At 53.0% G+C, this 6,544-nt stretch overlaps 1 long non-coding RNA gene across 2 annotated transcripts; it reads right to left on the minus strand.

Moving 5' to 3' along the window:
• Nucleotides 1–2,672: 2,672 nt before the first annotated feature.
• On the minus strand, nucleotides 2,673–5,538 carry LOC110014345. 2 transcript variants are annotated; one of them, XR_002872759.1, is made up of 5 exons: nucleotides 5,038–5,538; nucleotides 4,724–4,964; nucleotides 3,105–3,893; nucleotides 2,901–3,041; nucleotides 2,673–2,808 (listed from the first exon to the last, which is right to left on the minus strand). It is a non-coding gene; the product is annotated as an uncharacterized LOC110014345 (long non-coding RNA). The 2 variants fall into 2 exon arrangements; XR_002872758.1 differs by having other exon boundaries at nucleotides 2,901–3,893.
• Nucleotides 5,539–6,544: the final 1,006 nt, after the last annotated feature.

Raw genomic sequence — 6,544 nt, forward strand, 5'->3', positions numbered from 1 at the left:
TTAGAACCGGAACAGACCGAGAGCTAACTCCGTGACTTAGGGGGTGGGGGGGGCCTGGTCGTCGCTGCTCCTTGCCCTTCTGCCGTGGGCCGGGGTGGGGGTCGGGGCCTCCGGGGCCTGGCGGGGGTTGTTGGGGGCTCCGTTGGTCGGGGGATCAGGTCCGGCGCCTGGGTTGGGCGGGCTGGGGCGCTGCGTGGTCCTTTGGGCTTGGGTGTGGGGGTGCGTGGTGGGGGGGCGGGGTGGTGGTCTGGCTTGGCTTGGGGGGGTGGTCCCTTTGCCTGTGCTGGGGGGGGTTGGCGGGGGGTGCTGCTCGGGGGGGGGGGGGGGGCAGCGGCGCTGGATGGGCTTCCCATCTACGCCTGGGGCTGGGATCGGCCCTTCCCTGGCTCTGGGGCGGGACAGGACAACCCTCTTGGGGCCCCCGGTCGCTCTGGGTGTCCTCCGCTTCGGCTGCGGGGTCTGGGGGGGGTGGGGTGGGGGGTCTTGTCGGCCCTGACCTGTGGGGGGGTCCACTATTGGTACGGGGCAGGGGGGGTTGACGGGTCGGGGTCTCCGCTGAGGCCATCGGCGGATTCCCCGGCCGGTTGGCTGCCTCGGTCCCGTCGAGGCCTGACCAGAGCTCTTCTAGGGCCGGCGTTTGGGGGTGGGGGCCTGGGCTTTCTCCGGGGGGGGGCCGGCGCTTTCTGGCTCCTCTCTCTCTGTGTGGGGGGGGTGGTGTTGGGCCTGGGGTGTCGGCGCCTCCGGGGGTGGGGCCCCTGGGCTGCGTGGGCCTGGTCCCCTTGCTGGGGGGGGGGGGGGGCGGGGGACAGCTGTTTGACCACCGGGGGACAGTCTATCAGCTGTCCCCAACTTACCCCCTTCCTCATATAACCTCATAATAGGGTGAGGGGGTGGGGGGCTTAGCCTGCGATGAGCCTTGGGGGGGGGTTTACTAGGCAGTGGCCCCCCTCCTATGGTTGCCGTATGGAGTGGGCCCCCCCTCTTTCGGTTTTATTTGCACCTTAGACATGTAGGGCCCTTGGTAGGGGGGGTGCTTGGACATCACTGCCAGCAAGCAGCGGATGTCCTCCTAGCACCCTACCCGCCAATTTTAACCGCACCTTAGACATTTAGGGCCCCTTGGTGGGGAGGGTGAGGGGACGTCACTGTGAGTAATCAGGAGATGTCCCCTTAGTGCCCTACCCGCCAATTTTAACTGCACCCCCCTTAGTACACACACCCCTCCCCCCTCAATATATACATCCCAACATAAACACACACACATGCACACACACACCATCTCAAACACACATACACGCACACACAATTTGCAAGGAAGGTGGGACCTGGGTCCGTCTGTCCCCTGCCTCTTCCCTGGTGGGGGGTGCGGGCCCCTTTGCAACGGCGGCCGTGTCCCCGGGGTGCCGGCTTCCTGGGCCCGGCGGTGCTCTCTCCGCGCGGTGGGGGAGTTCACATTACATCTGAGCCGGGGGTGTCTGGTCCCTGGGGGGTGGGTTCTGGTCCTTGCTCCTGAGTGCTGGGCCCCGCCAAATTTCCAACTGTGGCCGAGCCTGGTCGGGCCATATTTATAACACCCCTTGTGGGCCCTCTTTTTTTTCCCCGGGGTTCCCCCCTCCTGGGCGGGGGCGGCGGGCCCCCTACCTCGCTCCTCCCTGGACCAACCGTGGGCCGGGCGGATGGCTGCCTGGAGTGCGGAGCGGGTCTCCCTTGGGGGGTCCTGGCTCGTACCTGGGGTTGGGGCGGGGGGATGCCCGGAACTCCTGGGTGGTGGTGGGGTGCTCGTCTGGGGCTGTGGGCGTCCTTCTCCGGTGGGGCTCTGCGTTGGGTTCTCCCGGCGCGGCGGGGGGGCTGCTCTCCTGGTTGGGCTGGGGCGGCGCTCTATTTCCCTCCGTGCTTCCCTGGCCTCTGGCTCTGGGGGCCTTGCGCAGCCCTGCTGGCCCTGGCCTGGGTGGCGGGCTTGGTCGCCCGGGCGGCGGTTGTTCCCTGCCGATTCCCGTGTGGCGTTGGGGGGATTCCGGCTGCCGCTGCTGCTGCGGTGGGGGTCTTGGGGTGGGGATGGCTGGGCACTCTTCCTCCTTCTTTTCACGTTCCACCATCCATTTTAGAAGAACATAAAACCTCACCTGAGCACAGGTGTTAGCTCACCTTTGCACTAAAAGCTTGCATGACTGAATGACCGAAATATTTCACACTAGTTGGTTTTAAGGCATAAGTATGCGTGTGTGAACACTATCTGTTTTGTGTACATGTCGACAGGTGGACATTTTTGCAGCTAGCAGGTGTGTTTATAACATTTGAGTGTGTGTGTGGACGGGCTCCGCCCTTTTTGTACTGCATTTGAACCTTATCATAATGATTAACAACCAGTAAACTTGTTGCTTTATGCTGCTTCATGGTCTTATCCCCCTTCCCCTCCTATTATCACCCCCTACCCCCCCTCTCTCTAACGTCCCTCTCTCTTCTTCCCCTCTTTCCTTTTCCGTCCGGTCCAACACCAAAGATTTTCAGACATGATTGAAATTAATAAAGTTTGGCCTCAATTACAAAAGGGGTTTATTCAGACATACCTTTGGTTTGTCAGAAGATTAATAACCCCTCTTGTTAAAGCAAAATATGTCCAACCCAAGAGGCCCTCAGCTCTTGTCTGTCTGCCCAGCTGTTGGACAGGACAAGTTAAAAAAAAAAAAAAAAAGAACCGGAACAGACCCCCCTCTCTGACATCATCCACACCTCAAAAGGTTGTGTTTCAGCTCAGAAGGCAGAGATGTTGGGAATTCTGTGAATCTTCATCATCGTCATCATCACCTCCTGAAGAAGAAAAACAACTTCTGTCAGCCTGACGAGCAGCTGGGGGGGGGGGGGGGGGCTGCATTTCTGTTGTGTTTCTTTGGTCTCCTCACATCTGGGTGCTTAGAAGCTGCAGGAGGAAGAGGAGGATTTCTGCTGGTTCTGACTCTTCATCAGCAGAAGCCGATGCTGCTTCATCATCATCTTCATCTGCAGCTCATCTTCAGGAAAGCCCGTCGTCTCCTGCAGCAGTCCTGTAATCAGAGAGCTCGTTTGCTGAGCAGCGGTTGTTAGGGATGCTGGTTGTTAGTGGTTACCTGTCGTCATGGTTACCGTTTCCCTCGGAGGCTGCCACAGAGCCCTGGAGCAGCACAGAGTGAGACCGGGTGCAGACGCTTCAGCTCTGCCGGTGTCACTCAAACTTCCCGTGAACTTTATGCCCACAGAAAGCTGAAGTGGGAGCACCGCTCTCTGATTGGTGGAAAGGTCGTCTCACCTGGACTGATGGAAACGCTGCTGCAGCTTCTCCGCCCACAGAAGCAAACCTTTCTTCACTCCACAGATGCTGAGTGATGGAGAGCCCCCCCCCCCACGCTCTGATCGGTTTGGCCCACCTCATCAAAAACCTGACAGCCATTTAACTGATTAGCCCCGCCCACAAATGCATTCCCTGAGGAAAGCGAAAGGTTGAAAGTTTGGCGCCTGGCCTGTCATCCTCTTCTTCACGACTAACAGAGCCAGATTCTGAACCACCTGAACGACCCATAGCTCCTCCCACACATGCAGGAGGCGAGGCGTCTCCTCTGCGCTCCTGTTTTTTCACGTTTCCCAAACGTTCTTCTGCTTTTCCGTGAAGCTGCTAGACAGGGTCGATCTCCTCCCAGCCGTCACGTCTCCATCACTTTGAGGAGCAGCAGGCCCCTCTGCACCTCCTCCGCTGCAGCTCCTCCTCGGCTCGGCTCCAGCAGACATCCGCTGGTTGTTGACAAACGGCTCTGTGCTCGGAAATGTTCTTCTTGGACTTTTCATTTTGAAAATGTACCGGCCAAAAGTTCCATTTGATTTATTTGGATGAATGAAGTGGTTCCATCTTAGGATGACATCATCTGCAAAGGTACAAACTGAGACTTACGGTTCACTCTGACCAAATCTTGGTTTTTGGGTCATGGTTTTGTTTTGTTTTGATATCTGATTTGAATTTTACAAAAAAAAAACACAAAAAACTACAAATTCAGAAAAATCCTTTTTTCTATTTGCTGAAAACAGAAAATACTAATGAAGGAAATGGTTCAGTTGCTTTTGCTGAGCCTTCTGTGACATCATCAAACTACATATTCTATTTATCACAACAGGTGTTTTATATTTCATCGTGAACATGTGCAAACATATGCAGTGCAGATGAGACGATCCTGTTTTCCCCACGGCTCGGTCCCATGGTGAAACGTACGGTTGGGTTTTAAACCCGGAATCGTTGGATCGCCATTGGAACCCAAAGGAGACATGAAGGTTTTGGTCTGACCAGCTCCAAGAAGCCAATCAGACTGAGGGTCCGATTGGACGGCCACTGATCTGTTCACATCCTGACCTTCACAACTTTGTCTCTTCTAAACCCGGTGATTCTGTTTCTGGGTCATTGGGTTGCTGGAGCCTATCCCAGCTGGTCTAAAGCGGGGCGGGGTTCTCTGCAGAGCCACACTTGGAGCAGTCTAGACTGCAAGAGGAACCAGGAGAACCTCCAAACTCCACACAGGATGAACTCGACTGGGATTTGAACCAGCGCCTTTTTACTGTGAGGCAGAGTGCTAACCGCTGCACCACCATACAACCAATGATGAGACAAAACATTTTCAGAGAAAACTGCTTGTTTCTGTAAAAATATCAGAAATGTTTCAGCCCCCCCACCCCCCCTCCAAAATAACCCTCTTTGGGATCAGACCTGCCGCCGCCTCGTCGGGGGCGGAGCGTCTCCTCTGAGCCGGTTCTCTGAGTTCTCCTCCCGGGTTTCTGGTCTGCGTGACGCTGGGCTTCAGAAGCTCCTAACAGGTGTATCGGCGCGTGAAATCGCGGCGCTGCCAGCAGCCAGTCACACGGCGGGATGGTTGCTGTTGTGGGTGTGGGGGGGGGCTGTAATCCGGCGGGGAGATGCTCGCCGTTCTTATCGGGATGAGACTGCAGCACTAGATAAGGAGCAGGATAAATATAGAGCTCGCGCTTTTTTCTCTAATCCAGCCTCGGGGCAAAGAAACTAACCTTTAAAATAGGTCAGCTCCTCCGCCTCCAACAAACGCCGGCCCAGCGCTGCGTCCTTTGAGCAAGGCATCAGGCCTGTCTGTGATCTGGACATTCACTTTGAAGGTCGCGACCCCACTGATGATGGGCAGGATGCTGTGAAACCGGAATGTCCCGTCTAACGGTCGGTGGTTCTCTCTCTGAGTCTGTTGGGGTTTTACTGACAGGAAGAAAAAAATCAAAACCGAGAAAACTTCTGATGAAGGTTTGATGGAAATCCCACCAAAATCCGAGTAAAGAACTGTTATTATTAATAATATTATCATTGTTATTATTAACTCCATATTTATTATTATCTGAAGGACATCAAAGCTGTTTGTATCTAAAGAGAAAAACATACATAAAGTATTGAAATAATGTTCTAATTTATTTGAGTAGAAAAATAGTTCAAATGTTATTTTTATTTCTTCTTTAACCCTTGTGCTATCTTAGATCAGAGTTTTTCTACCTTTTCTGAGCCACGGCACACTTTAACCTTGACAAATATCCCGCGGCACACCAGCATCCAAAAAAAAATAAAGCAGAAACTCACAGTCTGTGTTGATCAACAGCCCCCCCCCACAAACTCACGTGCATTTTTCTGATAATTGTGGCAGAAAAAGCTGGAAGTTGCAGCTGTTTTTTCTGAAAGACGAGATCAAAGTTAAGTTAGAAAATTTACAAACTGTTTGTTCGTTGTGGTTTCAAGACGTTTAACAAGGACGACTCATTGTACGCTGAGGCACTGTCACTTTAACCCAATGCATCATGGGAGATGTAGTGATGTCAGACTGACTCTCTTCTCTGAGCTTCATTGTTTTGTTCTCTTGTTCCACGGTCTGACACCAGATTCTGTGGAAAGCTACACCGATAAAGACGAGCTTTAGCTGGTATTTCTGTTAGAACTGAGAGACTTTATGAGCAGAATCAGAACAAGGAAGTGAAGACTTTAACCACTTCTGATTGGTCAGACTGATGACGTGTGATTGAGAATCCAAGAATGATTGGTGGAGACAGTTAAAGGGGCGGGACTTTTCCTAAAACAGCTGAATCGCGGTACCGTCATTTTTATCAAAATGTCTTTAATACAATCAAATAAATACAAAGAAAAATTAAATTTATGATCTTTCATATTCCTAACTACTCAGTGTTTTATCAGGGCCTGTTTGGATGAACACAGAGATGAAATCCTGCAGATGGGAAATGTTTTTAGATCAGTTAATGAGGGTCATTTCCCACGGCACACTGGTTGAAAAACACTGTCTTAGATGACCCCCCCCCCCTTGCATTGACGTGTTCCCCCTACCATGACAAAGGTGGATAAAGGTAGAAAGATTTCATGTAATCCATGGACACCAGTGAAGATCACAAATCATTGAAGAAAAAAGGTTCAGAGCACTGTCTAGTGGGTCTAGATGACCCAACACCCAACGTTAGAGTGCCTAGGATAGCACAAGGGTTAACCTGCTTGTTAGCATTTTAGTGGGGA

The sequence above is a fragment of the Oryzias latipes genome, chromosome 23 (genome assembly GCF_002234675.1).
Source record: "Oryzias latipes chromosome 23, ASM223467v1".
Taxonomy (NCBI): Eukaryota; Metazoa; Chordata; class Actinopteri; order Beloniformes; family Adrianichthyidae; genus Oryzias; species Oryzias latipes.